Consider the following 20,303-nt stretch of genomic DNA (forward strand, 5'->3'; position numbering starts at 1 on the left):
CGTCAAAGAGGTGTCCACCGATCATAGCGTGCCGGAGCCAGAAGACTTGTTGTTTTGTCAATATGTTCTCAAGACTTTGCGGCAGGTATCAATAAACTACAGCACAATCACAGCTCGCCGCTACCCATCGTAAACAGGTTGGGCCTGTCTGTTCCGGTGGGCTCTCAGTGGTGCTAAAGCATCAAATGAAGAGGATGGGATTCGAACCCACACAAACCAAGGCGTGCCGAGCACAACGGACTAGCCTTGCATCGCCTTAACCACTCGACCACCTTTCGTTTTGCGCGGTCCTTTTGTTTAACACTCCCGATTCAGACCACCAGCTCATTAGTAGAGCGCTCAGTGAACTGAACTGAGTGTGTCAGATAGGGAAGACACACAAAAATTGCAGAGTGGGGTCCCCAAGAGGATCACTGCTAAATGTACCGAACGACGAGGATGGGACTCGAACCCACGCGTGCAGAGCACAATGGATTAGCAGTCCATCGCCTTAACCACTCGGCCACCTCGTCGTATTACGTGCCGTCTTTTATTTAGCACTCCCGATTCAGATCATCAGCTCATTAGTAGAGAACTCAAAGAACTGAACTGAGTGTGTTAGATAAGGAGGACACACAAAAAGTTCAGCATGGGGTCCCCAGGACCTAGATTAAGGTCCAGTGCTAAAGGAACCGAACGACAAGGATGGGATTAGCAGTCCATCGCCTTAACCACTCGGCCTCCCCGCCCCCTTGCTGACTGAGAGAGGCCATGCTGCGGACCTTTTCAGCTGCTGCTGCTGTGCTTTCAGCAGGCTGTTTTGAGCACAGAGGGAATAGTGAATGAGCCGTCTTTTACACACCTCTAATCTGTTCCGTAGAAACACGGTGCAGCAACCCGTGCCAGGAGACTGTTTGTGCGGCAGTTTAAAGCTTACTACCACCTTGTCGGTTCACATCCACGTAGGTGCCTGCAAAGGTCACAACCGTCGCCGGCATTCTTTCGCAGAGGCAATATTGTAGCCTATGAGGTTTATCCGAGGCGCGATCATTGCTGGTTGAAAACTTTACCCAATACCCCGCCAGGATGACTTGAAATACAGTCAGCTTTGGCAATTTTTGCTAGCCTCTCTGGAGGCTTAGAGTATTGTTGAGAAAAAATAGCCTGGTTTCGTTTCTCGTCGAAAAGTTGTCTGCTGATGATTGAGCGCCAGAGCCAGAAGGCTTGTTGTTTTGTAAATATGTCCTCAAGACGGGTATCATTAAACTGCAGCGCAATTACAGCTCACCGTTACCCATCGTAAACAGGTTGGGCCTGTCTGGTCCGGTGGGCTCTCAGTGGCGCTAAAGCTTCCAGTGCATGTCGAGCACAATGTATTAGCCTTCCACCGCCTTACCCGCTGGACCACCTCGTCATCTTGCGTGGTTTCTTTGTTTAACACTCCTGAACCATGTGCATGTGGATGCCTTCTTCGTCTTTTGTTTCAGCCGCCGAGGGCCTGTTTTCCACTGAGGCCCTGCGTCAAACTCCCTATGAGACACAATCGAACGTTAGTAGTAACCTCCGATTACGGCCGAATGTGGATTCTGCTCGGACGACGGGGCACCGGTACATCCTTTGTAGCTTTGGCTTGTTAGCCAAACGCTACAGCAGTTTGCCATTTCCCATGAAATCATCCTTGATTTCCTTAAGAAAGGTGCCCCAAATTGGTGGAAAATCACATCTCAACCATACGCTGTCCAAAGCATTGACCCGCCTTCACGCGGCAAAACAGAACGTGTTGTTGGCCCGCACTGCTGGGTCAAACTGCGCTTCCCAAAAACAGATTGGGTCAAAACCGACAGAAGAAAACTCTAAGCCTGCTCTAAGCCCTACCCACGGGGAGGGCTCGACAGTCTCGCACAACGCGAGAGCCTCCGTTTCGCCTGTGTAATTTGGGGGCCGATGAAAACTGGGTCCGACCCGGTGAAGAAGCCCACGATCAGCCCGGCTAGCTCAGTCGGTAGAGCATGAGACTCTTAATCTCAGGGTCGTGGGTTCGAGCCCCACGTTGGGCGGCTCTGTTGACTCTCTTTCTTCCCAAAAGGGTGGCGGGCTCCAGCGTGCCCATTCGCCGCGCAGGCTGAGTGGATTTTGCGAGCTCCGGAAACATCTTTCAAAACAGATGTCGCTGTTAGTGCGAGCAATTTTAATCCCTATCACTAACCCTAACCCTTGCTTTTACACCGGTGATCCGGCGGCAGCAAGCAACAGCGGCTGTCTCTGTGGCGCAATCGGTTAGCGCGTTCGGCTGTTAACCGAAAGGTTGGTGGTTCGAGCCCACCCAGGGACGTGTGAAATGCCGGAGTTTTGCACGCGCGTCAGGTGTCCACTAACGCCTATGCCATTCTTAGGGTTGCGAGGCACAGCTTTCTCAGGGCGTTTATCTTGTGCACCTTCAATAAGCTGGCTTGTTTTAAAAGAACTCAGCGGCGGGCATTTGGTGAACATTTTCACCAGCTCGAGTAGTTTGCTGTGGCATGTGGATGCCTTCTTAACTGATGATCTGTCTCTGGGGCTCATCTAGTTGACATAGTATCCGCTGACATTCGGCTGAAGGTGCTGATCCACCATCTGCTCTTGGTACGGACTGGAACCGGGGGACTGTAGTGACCATCAGATCGGAATGCAGAATGGATCTGGTGGCTACGGTGACCTCAGAATAAGAAGAAACAGACTAATATTAATGTAGATGCAAAAGTTCCATGTTGCCACAAAGTCAATACCCAATACCCCACCGGGATGACTTGAAATACAGTCAGCATCGGCAATTTTTGCCAGTCTCTCTGGAGGCTTGTTGAGAAAGATAGTCTTGCTTCGTTTTGTTTCCTTTTATTGGCGTGGCTGGTTGTTGGTCCTCGTCAAAGAGGTGTCCACCGATCATAGCGTGCCGGAGCCAGAAGACTTGTTGTTTTGTCAATATGTTCTCAAGACTTTGCGGCAGGTATCAATAAACTACAGCACAATCACAGCTCGCCGCTACCCATCGTAAACAGGTTGGGCCTGTCTGTTCCGGTGGGCTCTCAGTGGTGCTAAAGCATCAAATGAAGAGGATGGGATTCGAACCCACACAAACCAAGGCGTGCCGAGCACAACGGACTAGCCTTGCATCGCCTTAACCACTCGACCACCTTTCGTTTTGCGCGGTCCTTTTGTTTAACACTCCCGATTCAGACCACCAGCTCATTAGTAGAGCTCTCAGTGAACTGAACTGAGTGTGTCAGATAGGGAAGACACACAAAAATTGCAGAGTGGGGTCCCCAGGACCGCTGCTAAATGTACCGAACGACGAGGATGGGATTCGAACCTACGCGTGCAGAGCACAATGGATTAGCAGTCCATCGCCTTAACCACTCGGCCACCTCGTCGTATTACGTGCCGTCTTTTATTTAGCACTCCCGATTCAGATCATCAGCTCATTAGTAGAGAACTCAAAGAACTGAACTGAGTGTGTTAGATAAGGAGGACACACAAAAAGTTCAGCATGGGGTCCCCAGGACCTAGATTAAGGTCCAGTGCTAAAGGAACCGAACGACAAGGATGGGATTAGCAGTCCATCGCCTTAACCACTCGGCCTCCCCGCCCCCTTGCTGACTGAGAGAGGCCATGCTGCGGACCTTTTCAGCTGCTGCTGCTGTGCTTTCAGCAGGCTGTTTTGAGCACAGAGGGAATAGTGAATGAGCCGTCTTTTACACACCTCTAATCTGTTCCGTAGAAACACGATGCAGCAACCCGTGCCAGGAGAATGTTTGTGCGGCAGTTTAAAGCTTGCTACCACCTTGTCGGTTCACATCCACGTAGGTGCCTGCAAAGGTCACGACCGTCGCCGGCATTCTTTCGCAGAGGCAATATTGTAGCCTATGAGGTTTATCCGAGGCGCGATCATTGCTGGTTGAAAACTTTACCCAATACCCCGCCAGGATGACTTGAAATACAGTCAGCTTTGGCAATTTTTGCTAGCCTCTCTGGAGGCTTAGAGTATTGTTGAGAAAAAATAGCCTGGCTTTGTTTCTCGTCGAAAAGGTGTCTGCTTATGATTGAGCGCCAGAGCCAGAAGGCTTGTTGTTTTGTGAATATGTCCTCAAGACGGGTATCATTAAACTGCAGCGCAATTACAGCTCACCGTTACCCATCGTAAACAGGTTGGGCCTGTCTGGTCCGGTGGGCTCTCAGTGGCGCTAAAGCTTCCAGTGCATGTCGAGCACAATGTATTAGCCTTCCACCGCCTTACCCGCTGGACCACCTCGTCATCTTGCGTGGTTTCTTTGTTTAACACTCCTGAACCATGTGCATGTGGATGCCTTCTTCGTCTTTTGTTTCAGCCGCCGAGGGCCTGTTTTCCACTGAGGCCCTGCGTCAAACTCCCTATGAGACACAATCGAACGTTAGTAGTAACCTCCGATTACGGCCGAATGTGGATTCTGCTCGGACGACGGGGCACCGGTACATCCTTTGTAGCTTTGGCTTGTTAGCCAAACGCTACAGCAGTTTGCCATTTCCCATGAAATCATCCTTGATTTCCTTAAGAAAGGTGCCCCAAATTGGTGGAAAATCACATCTCAACCATACGCTGTCCAAAGCATTGACCCGCCTTCACGCGGCAAAACAGAACGTGTTGTTGGCCCGCACTGCTGGGTCAAACTGCGCTTCCCAAAAACAGATTGGGTCAAAACCGACAGAAGAAAACTCTAAGCCTGCTCTAAGCCCTACCCACGGGGAGGGCTCGACAGTCTCGCACAACGCGAGAGCCTCCGTTTCGCCTGTGTAATTTGGGGGCCGATGAAAACTGGGTCCGACCCGGTGAAGAAGCCCACGACCAGCCCGGCTAGCTCAGTCGGTAGAGCATGATACTCTTAATCTCAGGGTCGTGGGTTCGAGCCCCACGTTGGGCGGCTCTGTTGACTCTCTTTCTTCCCAAAAGGGTGGCGGGCTCCAGCGTGCCCATTCGCCGCGCAGGCTGAGTGGATTTTGCGAGCTCCGGAAACATCTTTCAAAACAGATGTCGCTGTTAGTGCGAGCAATTTTAATCCCTATCACTAACCCTAACCCTTGCTTTTACACCGGTGATCCGGCGGCAGCAAGCAACAGCGGCTGTCTCTGTGGCGCAATCGGTTAGCGCGTTCGGCTGTTAACCGAAAGGTTGGTGGTTCGAGCCCACCCAGGGACGTGTGAAATGCCGGAGTTTTGCACGCGCGTCAGGTGTCCACTAACGCCTATGCCATTCTTAGGGTTGCGAGGCACAGCTTTCTCAGGGCGTTTATCTTGTGCACCTTCAATAAGCTGGCTTGTTTTAAAAGAACTCAGCGGCGGGCATTTGGTGAACATTTTCACCAGCTCGAGTAGTTTGCTGTGGCATGTGGATGCCTTCTTAACTGATGATCTGTCTCTGGGGCTCATCTAGTTGACATAGTATCCGCTGACATTCGGCTGAAGGTGCTGATCCACCATCTGCTCTTGGTACGGACTGGAACCGGGGGACTGTAGTGACCATCAGATCGGAATGCAGAATGGATCTGGTGGCTACGGTGACCTCAGAATAAGAAGAAACAGACTAATATTAATGTAGATGCAAAAGTTCCATGTTGCCACAAAGTCAATACCCAATACCCCACCGGGATGACTTGAAATACAGTCAGCATCGGCAATTTTTGCCAGTCTCTCTGGAGGCTTGTTGAGAAAGATAGTCTTGCTTCGTTTTGTTTCCTTTTATTGGCGTGGCTGGTTGTTGGTCCTCGTCAAAGAGGTGTCCACCGATCATAGCGTGCCGGAGCCAGAAGACTTGTTGTTTTGTCAATATGTTCTCAAGACTTTGCGGCAGGTATCAATAAACTACAGCACAATCACAGCTCGCCGCTACCCATCGTAAACAGGTTGGGCCTGTCTGTTCCGGTGGGCTCTCAGTGGTGCTAAAGCATCAAATGAAGAGGATGGGATTCGAACCCACACAAACCAAGGCGTGCCGAGCACAACGGACTAGCCTTGCATCGCCTTAACCACTCGACCACCTTTCGTTTTGCGCGGTCCTTTTGTTTAACACTCCCGATTCAGACCACCAGCTCATTAGTAGAGCGCTCAGTGAACTGAACTGAGTGTGTCAGATAGGGAAGACACACAAAAATTGCAGAGTGGGGTCCCCAAGAGGATCACTGCTAAATGTACCGAACGACGAGGATGGGACTCGAACCCACGCGTGCAGAGCACAATGGATTAGCAGTCCATCGCCTTAACCACTCGGCCACCTCGTCGTATTACGTGCCGTCTTTTATTTAGCACTCCCGATTCAGATCATCAGCTCATTAGTAGAGAACTCAAAGAACTGAACTGAGTGTGTTAGATAAGGAGGACACACAAAAAGTTCAGCATGGGGTCCCCAGGACCTAGATTAAGGTCCAGTGCTAAAGGAACCGAACGACAAGGATGGGATTAGCAGTCCATCGCCTTAACCACTCGGCCTCCCCGCCCCCTTGCTGACTGAGAGAGGCCATGCTGCGGACCTTTTCAGCTGCTGCTGCTGTGCTTTCAGCAGGCTGTTTTGAGCACAGAGGGAATAGTGAATGAGCCGTCTTTTACACACCTCTAATCTGTTCCGTAGAAACACGGTGCAGCAACCCGTGCCAGGAGACTGTTTGTGCGGCAGTTTAAAGCTTACTACCACCTTGTCGGTTCACATCCACGTAGGTGCCTGCAAAGGTCACAACCGTCGCCGGCATTCTTTCGCAGAGGCAATATTGTAGCCTATGAGGTTTATCCGAGGCGCGATCATTGCTGGTTGAAAACTTTACCCAATACCCCGCCAGGATGACTTGAAATACAGTCAGCTTTGGCAATTTTTGCTAGCCTCTCTGGAGGCTTAGAGTATTGTTGAGAAAAAATAGCCTGGTTTCGTTTCTCGTCGAAAAGTTGTCTGCTGATGATTGAGCGCCAGAGCCAGAAGGCTTGTTGTTTTGTAAATATGTCCTCAAGACGGGTATCATTAAACTGCAGCGCAATTACAGCTCACCGTTACCCATCGTAAACAGGTTGGGCCTGTCTGGTCCGGTGGGCTCTCAGTGGCGCTAAAGCTTCCAGTGCATGTCGAGCACAATGTATTAGCCTTCCACCGCCTTACCCGCTGGACCACCTCGTCATCTTGCGTGGTTTCTTTGTTTAACACTCCTGAACCATGTGCATGTGGATGCCTTCTTCGTCTTTTGTTTCAGCCGCCGAGGGCCTGTTTTCCACTGAGGCCCTGCGTCAAACTCCCTATGAGACACAATCGAACGTTAGTAGTAACCTCCGATTACGGCCGAATGTGGATTCTGCTCGGACGACGGGGCACCGGTACATCCTTTGTAGCTTTGGCTTGTTAGCCAAACGCTACAGCAGTTTGCCATTTCCCATGAAATCATCCTTGATTTCCTTAAGAAAGGTGCCCCAAATTGGTGGAAAATCACATCTCAACCATACGCTGTCCAAAGCATTGACCCGCCTTCACGCGGCAAAACAGAACGTGTTGTTGGCCCGCACTGCTGGGTCAAACTGCGCTTCCCAAAAACAGATTGGGTCAAAACCGACAGAAGAAAACTCTAAGCCTGCTCTAAGCCCTACCCACGGGGAGGGCTCGACAGTCTCGCACAACGCGAGAGCCTCCGTTTCGCCTGTGTAATTTGGGGGCCGATGAAAACTGGGTCCGACCCGGTGAAGAAGCCCACGATCAGCCCGGCTAGCTCAGTCGGTAGAGCATGAGACTCTTAATCTCAGGGTCGTGGGTTCGAGCCCCACGTTGGGCGGCTCTGTTGACTCTCTTTCTTCCCAAAAGGGTGGCGGGCTCCAGCGTGCCCATTCGCCGCGCAGGCTGAGTGGATTTTGCGAGCTCCGGAAACATCTTTCAAAACAGATGTCGCTGTTAGTGCGAGCAATTTTAATCCCTATCACTAACCCTAACCCTTGCTTTTACACCGGTGATCCGGCGGCAGCAAGCAACAGCGGCTGTCTCTGTGGCGCAATCGGTTAGCGCGTTCGGCTGTTAACCGAAAGGTTGGTGGTTCGAGCCCACCCAGGGACGTGTGAAATGCCGGAGTTTTGCACGCGCGTCAGGTGTCCACTAACGCCTATGCCATTCTTAGGGTTGCGAGGCACAGCTTTCTCAGGGCGTTTATCTTGTGCACCTTCAATAAGCTGGCTTGTTTTAAAAGAACTCAGCGGCGGGCATTTGGTGAACATTTTCACCAGCTCGAGTAGTTTGCTGTGGCATGTGGATGCCTTCTTAACTGATGATCTGTCTCTGGGGCTCATCTAGTTGACATAGTATCCGCTGACATTCGGCTGAAGGTGCTGATCCACCATCTGCTCTTGGTACGGACTGGAACCGGGGGACTGTAGTGACCATCAGATCGGAATGCAGAATGGATCTGGTGGCTACGGTGACCTCAGAATAAGAAGAAACAGACTAATATTAATGTAGATGCAAAAGTTCCATGTTGCCACAAAGTCAATACCCAATACCCCACCGGGATGACTTGAAATACAGTCAGCATCGGCAATTTTTGCCAGTCTCTCTGGAGGCTTGTTGAGAAAGATAGTCTTGCTTCGTTTTGTTTCCTTTTATTGGCGTGGCTGGTTGTTGGTCCTCGTCAAAGAGGTGTCCACCGATCATAGCGTGCCGGAGCCAGAAGACTTGTTGTTTTGTCAATATGTTCTCAAGACTTTGCGGCAGGTATCAATAAACTACAGCACAATCACAGCTCGCCGCTACCCATCGTAAACAGGTTGGGCCTGTCTGTTCCGGTGGGCTCTCAGTGGTGCTAAAGCATCAAATGAAGAGGATGGGATTCGAACCCACACAAACCAAGGCGTGCCGAGCACAACGGACTAGCCTTGCATCGCCTTAACCACTCGACCACCTTTCGTTTTGCGCGGTCCTTTTGTTTAACACTCCCGATTCAGACCACCAGCTCATTAGTAGAGCTCTCAGTGAACTGAACTGAGTGTGTCAGATAGGGAAGACACACAAAAATTGCAGAGTGGGGTCCCCAGGACCGCTGCTAAATGTACCGAACGACGAGGATGGGATTCGAACCTACGCGTGCAGAGCACAATGGATTAGCAGTCCATCGCCTTAACCACTCGGCCACCTCGTCGTATTACGTGCCGTCTTTTATTTAGCACTCCCGATTCAGATCATCAGCTCATTAGTAGAGAACTCAAAGAACTGAACTGAGTGTGTTAGATAAGGAGGACACACAAAAAGTTCAGCATGGGGTCCCCAGGACCTAGATTAAGGTCCAGTGCTAAAGGAACCGAACGACAAGGATGGGATTAGCAGTCCATCGCCTTAACCACTCGGCCTCCCCGCCCCCTTGCTGACTGAGAGAGGCCATGCTGCGGACCTTTTCAGCTGCTGCTGCTGTGCTTTCAGCAGGCTGTTTTGAGCACAGAGGGAATAGTGAATGAGCCGTCTTTTACACACCTCTAATCTGTTCCGTAGAAACACGATGCAGCAACCCGTGCCAGGAGAATGTTTGTGCGGCAGTTTAAAGCTTGCTACCACCTTGTCGGTTCACATCCACGTAGGTGCCTGCAAAGGTCACGACCGTCGCCGGCATTCTTTTGCAGAGGCAATATTGTAGCCTATGAGGTTTATCCGAGGCGCGATCATTGCTGGTTGAAAACTTTACCCAATACCCCGCCAGGATGACTTGAAATACAGTCAGCTTTGGCAATTTTTGCTAGCCTCTCTGGAGGCTTAGAGTATTGTTGAGAAAAAATAGCCTGGCTTTGTTTCTCGTCGAAAAGGTGTCTGCTTATGATTGAGCGCCAGAGCCAGAAGGCTTGTTGTTTTGTAAATATGTCCTCAAGACGGGTATCATTAAACTGCAGCGCAATTACAGCTCACCGTTACCCATCGTAAACAGGTTGGGCCTGTCTGGTCCGGTGGGCTCTCAGTGGCGCTAAAGCTTCCAGTGCATGTCGAGCACAATGTATTAGCCTTCCACCGCCTTACCCGCTGGACCACCTCGTCATCTTGCGTGGTTTCTTTGTTTAACACTCCTGAACCATGTGCATGTGGATGCCTTCTTCGTCTTTTGTTTCAGCCGCCGAGGGCCTGTTTTCCACTGAGGCCCTGCGTCAAACTCCCTATGAGACACAATCGAACGTTAGTAGTAACCTCCGATTACGGCCGAATGTGGATTCTGCTCGGACGACGGGGCACCGGTACATCCTTTGTAGCTTTGGCTTGTTAGCCAAACGCTACAGCAGTTTGCCATTTCCCATGAAATCATCCTTGATTTCCTTAAGAAAGGTGCCCCAAATTGGTGGAAAATCACATCTCAACCATACGCTGTCCAAAGCATTGACCCGCCTTCACGCGGCAAAACAGAACGTGTTGTTGGCCCGCACTGCTGGGTCAAACTGCGCTTCCCAAAAACAGATTGGGTCAAAACCGACAGAAGAAAACTCTAAGCCTGCTCTAAGCCCTACCCACGGGGAGGGCTCGACAGTCTCGCACAACGCGAGAGCCTCCGTTTCGCCTGTGTAATTTGGGGGCCGATGAAAACTGGGTCCGACCCGGTGAAGAAGCCCACGATCCGCCCGGCTAGCTCAGTCGGTAGAGCATGAGACTCTTAATCTCAGGGTCGTGGGTTCGAGCCCCACGTTGGGCGGCTCTGTTGACTCTCTTTCTTCCCAAAAGGGTGGCGGGCTCCAGCGTGCCCATTCGCCGCGCAGGCTGAGTGGATTTTGCGAGCTCCGGAAACATCTTTCAAAACAGATGTCGCTGTTAGTGCGAGCAATTTTAATCCCTATCACTAACCCTAACCCTTGCTTTTACACCGGTGATACGGCGGCAGCAAGCAACAGCGGCTGTCTCTGTGGCGCAATCGGTTAGCGCGTTCGGCTGTTAACCGAAAGGTTGGTGGTTCGAGCCCACCCAGGGACGTGTGAAATGCCGGAGTTTTGCACGCGCGTCAGGTGTCCACTAACGCCTATGCCATTCTTAGGGTTGCGAGGCACAGCTTTCTCAGGGCTTTTATCTTGTGCACCTTCAATAAGCTGGCTTGTTTTAAAAGAACTCAGCGGCGGGCATTTGGTGAACATTTTCACCAGCTCGAGTAGTTTGCTGTGGCATGTGGATGCCTTCTTAACTGATGATCTGTCTCTGGGGCTCATCTAGTTGACATAGTATCCGCTGACATTCGGCTGAAGGTGCTGATCCACCATCTGCTCTTGGTACGGACTGGAACCGGGGGACTGTAGTGACCATCAGATCGGAATGCAGAATGGATCTGGTGGCTACGGTGACCTCAGAATAAGAAGAAACAGACTAATATTAATGTAGATGCAAAAGTTCCATGTTGCCACAAAGTCAATACCCAATACCCCACCGGGATGACTTGAAATACAGTCAGCATCGGCAATTTTTGCCAGTCTCTCTGGAGGCTTGTTGAGAAAGATAGTCTTGCTTCGTTTTGTTTCCTTTTATTGGCGTGGCTGGTTGTTGGTCCTCGTCAAAGAGGTGTCCACCGATCATAGCGTGCCGGAGCCAGAAGACTTGTTGTTTTGTCAATATGTTCTCAAGACTTTGCGGCAGGTATCAATAAACTACAGCACAATCACAGCTCGCCGCTACCCATCGTAAACAGGTTGGGCCTGTCTGTTCCGGTGGGCTCTCAGTGGTGCTAAAGCATCAAATGAAGAGGATGGGATTCGACCCCACACAAACCAAGGCATGCCGAGCACAACGGACTAGCCTTGCATCGCCTTAACCACTCGACCACCTTTCGTTTTGCGCTGTCCTTTTGTTTAACACTCCCGATTCAGACCACCAGCTCATTAGTAGAGCGCTCAGTGAACTGAACTGAGTGTGTCAGATAGGGAAGACACACAAAAATTGCAGAGTGGGGTCCCCAGGACCGAGGATCACTGCTAAATGTACCGAACGACGAGGATGGGATTCGAACCCACGCGTGCAGAGCACAATGGATTAGCAGTCCATCGCCTTAACCACTCGGCCACCTCGTCGTATTACGTGCCGTCTTTTATTTAGCACTCCCGATTCAGATCATCAGCTCATTAGTAGAGAACTCAAAGAACTGAACTGAGTGTGTTAGATAAGGAGGACACACAAAAAGTTCAGCATGGGGTCCCCAGGACCTAGATTAAGGTCCAGTGCTAAAGGAACCGAACGACAAGGATGGGATTAGCAGTCCATCGCCTTAACCACTCGGCCTCCCCGCCCCCTTGCTGACTGAGAGAGGCCATGCTGCGGACCTTTTCAGCTGCTGCTGCTGTGCTTTCAGCAGGCTGTTTTGAGCACAGAGGGAATAGTGAATGAGCCGTCTTTTACACACCTCTAATCTGTTCCATAGAAACACGGTGCAGCAACCCGTGCCAGGAGACTGTTTGTGCGGCAGTTTAAAGCTTGCTACCACCTTGTCGGTTCACATCCACGTAGGTGCCTGCAAAGGTCACGACCGTCGCCGGCATTCTTTCGCAGAGGCAATATTGTAGCCTATGAGGTTTATCCGAGGCGCGATCATTGCTGGTTGAAAACTTTACCCAATACCCCGCCAGGATGACTTGAAATACAGTCAGCTTTGGCAATTTTTGCTAGCCTCTCTGGAGGCTTAGAGTATTGTTGAGAAAAAATAGCCTGGTTTCGTTTCTCGTCGAAAAGGTGTCTGCTGATGATTGAGCGCCAGAGCCAGAAGGCTTGTTGTTTTGTAAATATGTCCTCAAGACGGGTATCATTAAACTGCAGCGCAATTACAGCTCACCGTTACCCATCGTAAACAGGTTGGGCCTGTCTGGTCCGGTGGGCTCTCAGTGGCGCTAAAGCTTCCAGTGCATGTCGAGCACAATGTATTAGCCTTCCACCGCCTTACCCGCTGGACCACCTCGTCATCTTGCGTGGTTTCTTTGTTTAACACTCCTGAACCATGTGCATGTGGATGCCTTCTTCGTCTTTTGTTTCAGCCGCCGAGGGCCTGTTTTCCACTGAGGCCCTGCGTCAAACTCCCTATGAGACACAATCGAACGTTAGTAGTAACCTCCGATTACGGCCGAATGTGGATTCTGCTCGGACGACGGGGCACCGGTACATCCTTTGTAGCTTTGGCTTGTTAGCCAAACGCTACAGCAGTTTGCCATTTCCCATGAAATCATCCTTGATTTCCTTAAGAAAGGTGCCCCAAATTGGTGGAAAATCACATCTCAACCATACGCTGTCCAAAGCATTGACCCGCCTTCACGCGGCAAAACAGAACGTGTTGTTGGCCCGCACTGCTGGGTCAAACTGCGCTTCCCAAAAACAGATTGGGTCAAAACCGACAGAAGAAAACTCTAAGCCTGCTCTAAGCCCTACCCACGGGGAGGGCTCGACAGTCTCGCACAACGCGAGAGCCTCCGTTTCGCCTGTGTAATTTGGGGGCTGATGAAAACTGGGTCCGACCCGGTGAAGAAGCCCACGACCAGCCCGGCTAGCTCAGTCGGTAGAGCATGATACTCTTAATCTCAGGGTCGTGGGTTCGAGCCCCACGTTGGGCGGCTCTGTTGACTCTCTTTCTTCCCAAAAGGGTGGCGGGCTCCAGCGTGCCCATTCGCCGCGCAGGCTGAGTGGATTTTCGGGCTCCGGAAACATCTTTCAAAACAGATGTCGCTGTTAGTGCGAGCAATTTTAATCCCTAACCCTAACCCTTGCTTTTACACCGGTGATCCGGCGGCAGGAAGCAACAGCGGCTGTCTCTGTGGCGCAATCGGTTAGCGCGTTCGGCTGTTAACCGAAAGGTTGGTGCTTCGAGCCCACCCAGGGACGTGTGAAATGCCGGAGTTTTGCACGCGCGTCAGGTGTCCACTAACGCCTATGCCATTCTTAGGGTTGCGAGGCACAGCTTTCTCAGGGCGTTTATCTTGTGCACCTTCAATAAGCTGGCTTGTTTTAAAAGAACTCAGCGGCGGGCATTTGGTGAACATTTTCACCAGCTCGAGTAGTTTGCTGTGGCATGTGGATGCCTTCTTTACTGATGATCTGTCTCTGGGGCTCATCTAGTTGACATAGTATCCGCTGACATTCGGCTGAAGGTGCTGATCCACCATCTGCTCTTGGTACGGACTGGAACCGGGGGACTGTAGTGACCATCAGATCGGAATGCAGAATGGATCTGGTGGCTACGGTGACCTCAGAATAAGAAGAAACAGACTAATATTAATGTAGATGCAAAAGTTCCATGTTGCCACAAAGTCAATACCCAATACCCCACCGGGATGACTTGAAATACAGTCAGCATCGGCAATTTTTGCCAGTCTCTCTGGAGGCTTGTTGAGAAAGATAGTCTTGCTTCGTTTTGTTTCCTTTTTTCGGCGTGGCTGGTTGTTGGTCCTCGTCAAAGAGGTGTCCACCGATCATAGCGTGCCGGAGCCAGAAGACTTGTTGTTTTATCAATATGTTCTCAAGACTTTGCGGCAGGTATCAATAAACTACAGCACAATCACAGCTCGCCGCTACCCATCGTAAACAGGTTGGGCCTGTCTGTTCCGGTGGGCTCTCAGTGGTGCTAAAGCATCAAATGAAGAGGATGGGATTCGAACCCACACAAACCAAGGCGTGCCGAGCACAACGGACTAGCCTTGCATCGCCTTGACCACTCGACCACCTTTCGTTTTGCACGGTCCTTTTGTTTAACACTCCCGATTCAGACCACCAGCTCATTAGTAGAGCGCTCAGTGAACTGAACTGAGTGTGTCAGATAGGGAAGACACACAAAAATTGCAGAGTGGGGTCCCCAAGAGGATCACTGCTAAATGTACCGAACGACGAGGATGGGATTCGAACCCACGCGTGCAGAGCACAATGGATTAGCAGTCCATCGCCTTAACCACTCGGCCACCTCGTCGTATTACGTGCCGTCTTTTATTTAGCACTCCCGATTCAGATCATCAGCTCATTAGTAGAGAACTCAAAGAACTGAACTGAGTGTGTTAGATAAGGAGGACACACAAAAAGTTCAGCATGGGGTCCCCAGGACCTAGATTAAGGTCCAGTGCTAAAGGAACCGAACGACAAGGATGGGATTAGCAGTCCATCGCCTTAACCACTCGGCCTCCCCGCCCCCTTGCTGACTGAGAGAGGCCATGCTGCGGACCTTTTCAGCTGCTGCTGCTGTGCTTTCAGCAGGCTGTTTTGAGCACAGAGGGAATAGTGAATGAGCCGTCTTTTACACACCTCTAATCTGTTCCGTAGAAACACGGTGCAGCAACCCGTGCCAGGAGACTGTTTGTGCGGCAGTTTAAAGCTTACTACCACCTTGTCGGTTCACATCCACGTAGGTGCCTGCAAAGGTCACAACCGTCGCCGGCATTCTTTCGCAGAGGCAATATTGTAGCCTATGAGGTTTATCCGAGGCGCGATCATTGCTGGTTGAAAACTTTACCCAATACCCCGCCAGGATGACTTGAAATACAGTCAGCTTTGGCAATTTTTGCTAGCCTCTCTGGAGGCTTAGAGTATTGTTGAGAAAAAATAGCCTGGCTTTGTTTCTCGTCGAAAAGGTGTCTGCTTATGATTGAGCGCCAGAGCCAGAAGGCTTGTTGTTTTGTAAATATGTCCTCAAGACGGGTATCATTAAACTGCAGCGCAATTACAGCTCACCGTTACCCATCGTAAACAGGTTGGGCCTGTCTGGTCCGGTGGGCTCTCAGTGGCGCTAAAGCTTCCAGTGCATGTCGAGCACAATGTATTAGCCTTCCACCGCCTTACCCGCTGGACCACCTCGTCATCTTGCGTGGTTTCTTTGTTTAACACTCCTGAACCATGTGCATGTGGATGCCTTCTTCGTCTTTTGTTTCAGCCGCCGAGGGCCTGTTTTCCACTGAGGCCCTGCGTCAAACTCCCTATGAGACACAATCGAACGTTAGTAGTAACCTCCGATTACGGCCGAATGTGGATTCTGCTCGGACGACGGGGCACCGGTACATCCTTTGTAGCTTTGGCTTGTTAGCCAAACGCTACAGCAGTTTGCCATTTCCCATGAAATCATCCTTGATTTCCTTAAGAAAGGTGCCCCAAATTGGTGGAAAATCACATCTCAACCATACGCTGTCCAAAGCATTGACCCGCCTTCACGCGGCAAAACAGAACGTGTTGTTGGCCCGCACTGCTGGGTCAAACTGCGCTTCCCAAAAACAGATTGGGTCAAAACCGACAGAAGAAAACTCTAAGCCTGCTCTAAGCCCTACCCACGGGGAGGGCTCGACAGTCTCGCACAACGCGAGAGCCTCCGTTTCGCCTGTGTAATTTGGGGGCCGATGAAAACTGGGTCCGACCCGGTGAAGAAGCCCACGATCCGCCCGGCTAGCTCAGTCGGTAGAGCATGAGACTCTTAATCTCAGGGTCGTGGGTTCGAGCCCCACGTTGGGCGGCTCTGTTGACTCTCTTTCTTCCCAAAAGGGTGGCGGCTCCAGCGTGCCCATTCGCCGCGCAGGCTGAGTGGATTTTGCGAGCTCCGGAAACATCTTTCAAAACAGATGTCGCTGTTAGTGCGAGCAATTTTAATCCCTATCACTAACCCTAACCCTTGCTTTTACACCGGTGATCCGGCGGCAGCAAGCAACAGCGGCTGTCTCTGTGGCGCAATCGGTTAGCGCGTTCGGCTGTTAACCGAAAGGTTGGTGGTTCGAGCCCACCCAGGGACGTGTGAAATGCCGGAGTTTTGCACGCGCGTCAGGTGTCCACTAACGCCTATGCCATTCTTAGGGTTGCGAGGCACAGCTTTCTCAGGGCGTTTATCTTGTGCACCTTCAATAAGCTGGCTTGTTTTAAAAGAACTCAGCGGCGGGCATTTGGTGAACATTTTCACCAGCTCGAGTAGTTTGCTGTGGCATGTGGATGCCTTCTTAACTGATGATCTGTCTCTGGGGCTCATCTAGTTGACATAGTATCCGCTGACATTCGGCTGAAGGTGCTGATCCACCATCTGCTCTTGGTACGGACTGGAACCGGGGGACTGTAGTGACCATCAGATCGGAATGCAGAATGGATCTGGTGGCTACGGTGACCTCAGAATAAGAAGAAACAGACTAATATTAATGTAGATGCAAAAGTTCCATGTTGCCACAAAGTCAATACCCAATACCCCACCGGGATGACTTGAAATACAGTCAGCATCGGCAATTTTTGCCAGTCTCTCTGGAGGCTTGTTGAGAAAGATAGTCTTGCTTCGTTTTGTTTCCTTTTATTGGCGTGGCTGGTTGTTGGTCCTCGTCAAAGAGGTGTCCACCGATCATAGCGTGCCGGAGCCAGAAGACTTGTTGTTTTGTCAATATGTTCTCAAGACTTTGCGGCAGGTATCAATAAACTACAGCACAATCACAGCTCGCCGCTACCCATCGTAAACAGGTTGGGCCTGTCTGTTCCGGTGGGCTCTCAGTGGTGCTAAAGCATCAAATGAAGAGGATGGGATTCGAACCCACACAAACCAAGGCGTGCCGAGCACAACGGACTAGCCTTGCATCGCCTTAACCACTCGACCACCTTTCGTTTTGCGCGGTCCTTTTGTTTAACACTCCCGATTCAGACCACCAGCTCATTAGTAGAGCTCTCAGTGAACTGAACTGAGTGTGTCAGATAGGGAAGACACACAAAAATTGCAGAGTGGGGTCCCCAGGACCGCTGCTAAATGTACCGAACGACAAGGATGGGATTCGAACCTACGCGTGCAGAGCACAATGGATTAGCAGTCCATCGCCTTAAACACTCGGCCACCTCGTCGTATTACGTGCCGTCTTTTATTTAGCACTCCCGATTCAGATCATCAGCTCATTAGTAGAGAACTCAAAGAACTGAACTGAGTGTGTTAGATAAGGAGGACACACAAAAAGTTCAGCATGGGGTCCCCAGGACCTAGATTAAGGTCCAGTGCTAAAGGAACCGAACGACAAGGATGGGATTAGCAGTCCATCGCCTTAACCACTCGGCCTCCCCGCCCCCTTGCTGACTGAGAGAGGCCATGCTGCGGACCTTTTCAGCTGCTGCTGCTGTGCTTTCAGCAGGCTGTTTTGAGCACAGAGGGAATAGTGAATGAGCCGTCTTTTACACACCTCTAATCTGTTCCGTAGAAACACGATGCAGCAACCCGTGCCAGGAGAATGTTTGTGCGGCAGTTTAAAGCTTGCTACCACCTTGTCGGTTCTCATCCACGTAGGTGTCTGCAAAGGTCACGACCGTCGCCGGCATTCTTTCGCAGAGGCAATATTGTAGCCTATGAGGTTTATCCGAGGCGCGATCATTGCTGGTTGAAAACTTTACCCAATACCCCGCCAGGATGATTTGAAATACAGTCAGCTTTGGCAATTTTTGCTAGCCTCTCTGGAGGCTTAGAGTATTGTTGAGAAAAAATAGCCTGGCTTTGTTTCTCGTCGAAAAGGTGTCTGCTTATGATTGAGCGCCAGAGCCAGAAGGCTTGTTGTTTTCTAAATATGTCCTCAAGACGGGTATCATTAAACTGCAGCGCAATTACAGCTCACCGTTACCCATCGTAAACAGGTTGGGCCTGTCTGGTCCGGTGGGCTCTCAGTGGCGCTAAAGCTTCCAGTGCATGTTGAGCACAATGTATTAGCCTTCCACCGCCTTACCCGCTGGACCACCTCGTCATCTTGCGTGGTTTCTTTGTTTAACACTCCTGAACCATGTGCATGTGGATGCCTTCTTCGTCTTTTGTTTCAGCCGCCGAGGGCCTGTTTTCCACTGAGGCCCTGCGTCAAACTCCCTATGAGACACAATCGAACGTTAGTAGTAACCTCCGATTACGGCCGAATGTGGATTCTGCTCGGACGACGGGGCACCGGTACATCCTTTGTAGCTTTGGCTTGTTAGCCAAACGCTACAGCAGTTTGCCATTTCCCATGAAATCATCCTTGATTTCCTTAAGAAAGGTGCCCCAAATTGGTGGAAAATCACATCTCAACCATACGCTGTCCAAAGCATTGACCCGCCTTCACGCGGCAAAACAGAACGTGTTGTTGGCCCGCACTGCTGGGTCAAACTGCGCTTCCCAAAAACAGATTGGGTCAAAACCGACAGAAGAAAACTCTAAGCCTGCTCTAAGCCCTACCCACGGGGAGGGCTCGACAGTCTCGCACAACGCGAGAGCCTCCGTTTCGCCTGTGTAATTTGGGGGCCGATGAAAACTGGGTCCGACCCGGTGAAGAAGCCCACGATCAGCCCGGCTAGCTCAGTCGGTAGAGCATGAGACTCTTAATCTCAGGGTCGTGGGTTCGAGCCCCACGTTGGGCGGCTCTGTTGACTCTCTTTCTTCCCAAAAGGGTGGCGGGCTCCAGCGTGCCCATTCGCCGCGCAGGCTGAGTGGATTTTGCGAGCTCCGGAAACATCTTTCAAAACAGATGTCGCTGTTAGTGCGAGCAATTTTAATCCCTATCACTAACCCTAACCCTTGCTTTTACACCGGTGATCCGGCGGCAGCAAGCAACAGCGGCTGTCTCTGTGGCGCAATCGGTTAGCGCGTTCGGCTGTTAACCGAAAGGTTGGTGGTTCGAGCCCACCCAGGGACGTGTGAAATGCCGGAGTTTTGCACGCGCGTCAGGTGTCCACTAACGCCTATGCCATTCTTAGGGTTGCGAGGCACAGCTTTCTCAGGGCGTTTATCTTGTGCACCTTCAATAAGCTGGCTTGTTTTAAAAGAACTCAGCGGCGGGCATTTGGTGAACATTTTCACCAGCTCGAGTAGTTTGCTGTGGCATGTGGATGCCTTCTTAACTGATGATCTGTCTCTGGGGCTCATCTAGTTGACATAGTATCCGCTGACATTCGGCTGAAGGTGCTGATCCACCATCTGCTCTTGGTACGGACTGGAACCGGGGGACTGTAGTGACCATCAGATCGGAATGCAGAATGGATCTGGTGGCTACGGTGACCTCAGAATAAGAAGAAACAGACTAATATTAATGTAGATGCAAAAGTTCCATGTTGCCACAAAGTCAATACCCAATACCCCACCGGGATGACTTGAAATACAGTCAGCATCGGCAATTTTTGCCAGTCTCTCTGGAGGCTTGTTGAGAAAGATAGTCTTGCTTCGTTTTGTTTCCTTTTATTGGCGTGGCTGGTTGTTGGTCCTCGTCAAAGAGGTGTCCACCGATCATAGCGTGCCGGAGCCAGAAGACTTGTTGTTTTGTCAATATGTTCTCAAGACTTTGCGGCAGGTATCAATAAACTACAGCACAATCACAGCTCGCCGCTACCCATCGTAAACAGGTTGGGCCTGTCTGTTCCGGTGGGCTCTCAGTGGTGCTAA

The 20,303-nt window shown here is 51.0% G+C and overlaps 20 non-coding genes across 20 annotated transcripts; 18 read left to right on the forward strand and 2 right to left on the reverse strand.

Annotated features, from left to right (window-relative positions):
• The first annotated feature begins 975 nt into the window (after positions 1–975).
• Positions 976–1,116, forward strand: LOC141307816 (U4 spliceosomal RNA). The gene has a single exon (XR_012346742.1). It is a non-coding gene; the product is annotated as a U4 spliceosomal RNA (small nuclear RNA).
• An 847-nt stretch (positions 1,117–1,963) lies between these two features.
• trnak-cuu (transfer RNA lysine (anticodon CUU)) lies at positions 1,964–2,036 on the forward strand. Its single transcript has one exon. It is a non-coding gene; the product is annotated as a tRNA-Lys (tRNA).
• Positions 2,037–2,237: 201 nt separating this feature from the next.
• trnan-guu (transfer RNA asparagine (anticodon GUU)) lies at positions 2,238–2,311 on the forward strand. Its single transcript has one exon. It is a non-coding gene; the product is annotated as a tRNA-Asn (tRNA).
• Positions 2,312–3,849: 1,538 nt separating this feature from the next.
• LOC141307818 (U4 spliceosomal RNA) lies at positions 3,850–3,990 on the forward strand. Its single transcript, XR_012346743.1, has one exon. It is a non-coding gene; the product is annotated as a U4 spliceosomal RNA (small nuclear RNA).
• Positions 3,991–5,111: 1,121 nt separating this feature from the next.
• trnan-guu (transfer RNA asparagine (anticodon GUU)) lies at positions 5,112–5,185 on the forward strand. The gene has a single exon. It is a non-coding gene; the product is annotated as a tRNA-Asn (tRNA).
• Positions 5,186–6,726: 1,541 nt separating this feature from the next.
• On the forward strand, positions 6,727–6,867 carry LOC141307819 (U4 spliceosomal RNA). The gene has a single exon (XR_012346744.1). It is a non-coding gene; the product is annotated as a U4 spliceosomal RNA (small nuclear RNA).
• An 847-nt stretch (positions 6,868–7,714) lies between these two features.
• trnak-cuu (transfer RNA lysine (anticodon CUU)) lies at positions 7,715–7,787 on the forward strand. The gene has a single exon. It is a non-coding gene; the product is annotated as a tRNA-Lys (tRNA).
• Positions 7,788–7,988: 201 nt separating this feature from the next.
• On the forward strand, positions 7,989–8,062 carry trnan-guu (transfer RNA asparagine (anticodon GUU)). The gene has a single exon. It is a non-coding gene; the product is annotated as a tRNA-Asn (tRNA).
• A 1,538-nt stretch (positions 8,063–9,600) lies between these two features.
• LOC141307873 (U4 spliceosomal RNA) lies at positions 9,601–9,741 on the forward strand. The gene has a single exon (XR_012346798.1). It is a non-coding gene; the product is annotated as a U4 spliceosomal RNA (small nuclear RNA).
• An 847-nt stretch (positions 9,742–10,588) lies between these two features.
• Positions 10,589–10,661, forward strand: trnak-cuu (transfer RNA lysine (anticodon CUU)). Its single transcript has one exon. It is a non-coding gene; the product is annotated as a tRNA-Lys (tRNA).
• A 201-nt stretch (positions 10,662–10,862) lies between these two features.
• Positions 10,863–10,936, forward strand: trnan-guu (transfer RNA asparagine (anticodon GUU)). The gene has a single exon. It is a non-coding gene; the product is annotated as a tRNA-Asn (tRNA).
• Positions 10,937–11,936: 1,000 nt separating this feature from the next.
• Positions 11,937–12,018, reverse strand: trnas-gcu (transfer RNA serine (anticodon GCU)). Its single transcript has one exon. It is a non-coding gene; the product is annotated as a tRNA-Ser (tRNA).
• A 463-nt stretch (positions 12,019–12,481) lies between these two features.
• LOC141307820 (U4 spliceosomal RNA) lies at positions 12,482–12,622 on the forward strand. The gene has a single exon (XR_012346745.1). It is a non-coding gene; the product is annotated as a U4 spliceosomal RNA (small nuclear RNA).
• Positions 12,623–14,806: 2,184 nt separating this feature from the next.
• trnas-gcu (transfer RNA serine (anticodon GCU)) lies at positions 14,807–14,888 on the reverse strand. The gene has a single exon. It is a non-coding gene; the product is annotated as a tRNA-Ser (tRNA).
• A 463-nt stretch (positions 14,889–15,351) lies between these two features.
• LOC141307822 (U4 spliceosomal RNA) lies at positions 15,352–15,492 on the forward strand. Its single transcript, XR_012346747.1, has one exon. It is a non-coding gene; the product is annotated as a U4 spliceosomal RNA (small nuclear RNA).
• Positions 15,493–16,339: 847 nt separating this feature from the next.
• On the forward strand, positions 16,340–16,412 carry trnak-cuu (transfer RNA lysine (anticodon CUU)). The gene has a single exon. It is a non-coding gene; the product is annotated as a tRNA-Lys (tRNA).
• Positions 16,413–16,612: 200 nt separating this feature from the next.
• On the forward strand, positions 16,613–16,686 carry trnan-guu (transfer RNA asparagine (anticodon GUU)). The gene has a single exon. It is a non-coding gene; the product is annotated as a tRNA-Asn (tRNA).
• A 1,538-nt stretch (positions 16,687–18,224) lies between these two features.
• LOC141307886 (U4 spliceosomal RNA) lies at positions 18,225–18,365 on the forward strand. Its single transcript, XR_012346811.1, has one exon. It is a non-coding gene; the product is annotated as a U4 spliceosomal RNA (small nuclear RNA).
• Positions 18,366–19,212: 847 nt separating this feature from the next.
• On the forward strand, positions 19,213–19,285 carry trnak-cuu (transfer RNA lysine (anticodon CUU)). Its single transcript has one exon. It is a non-coding gene; the product is annotated as a tRNA-Lys (tRNA).
• A 201-nt stretch (positions 19,286–19,486) lies between these two features.
• Positions 19,487–19,560, forward strand: trnan-guu (transfer RNA asparagine (anticodon GUU)). Its single transcript has one exon. It is a non-coding gene; the product is annotated as a tRNA-Asn (tRNA).
• Positions 19,561–20,303: the final 743 nt, after the last annotated feature.

Source organism: Garra rufa, unplaced genomic scaffold (genome assembly GCF_049309525.1).
Source record: "Garra rufa unplaced genomic scaffold, GarRuf1.0 hap1_unplaced_002, whole genome shotgun sequence".
Taxonomy (NCBI): Eukaryota; Metazoa; Chordata; class Actinopteri; order Cypriniformes; family Cyprinidae; genus Garra; species Garra rufa.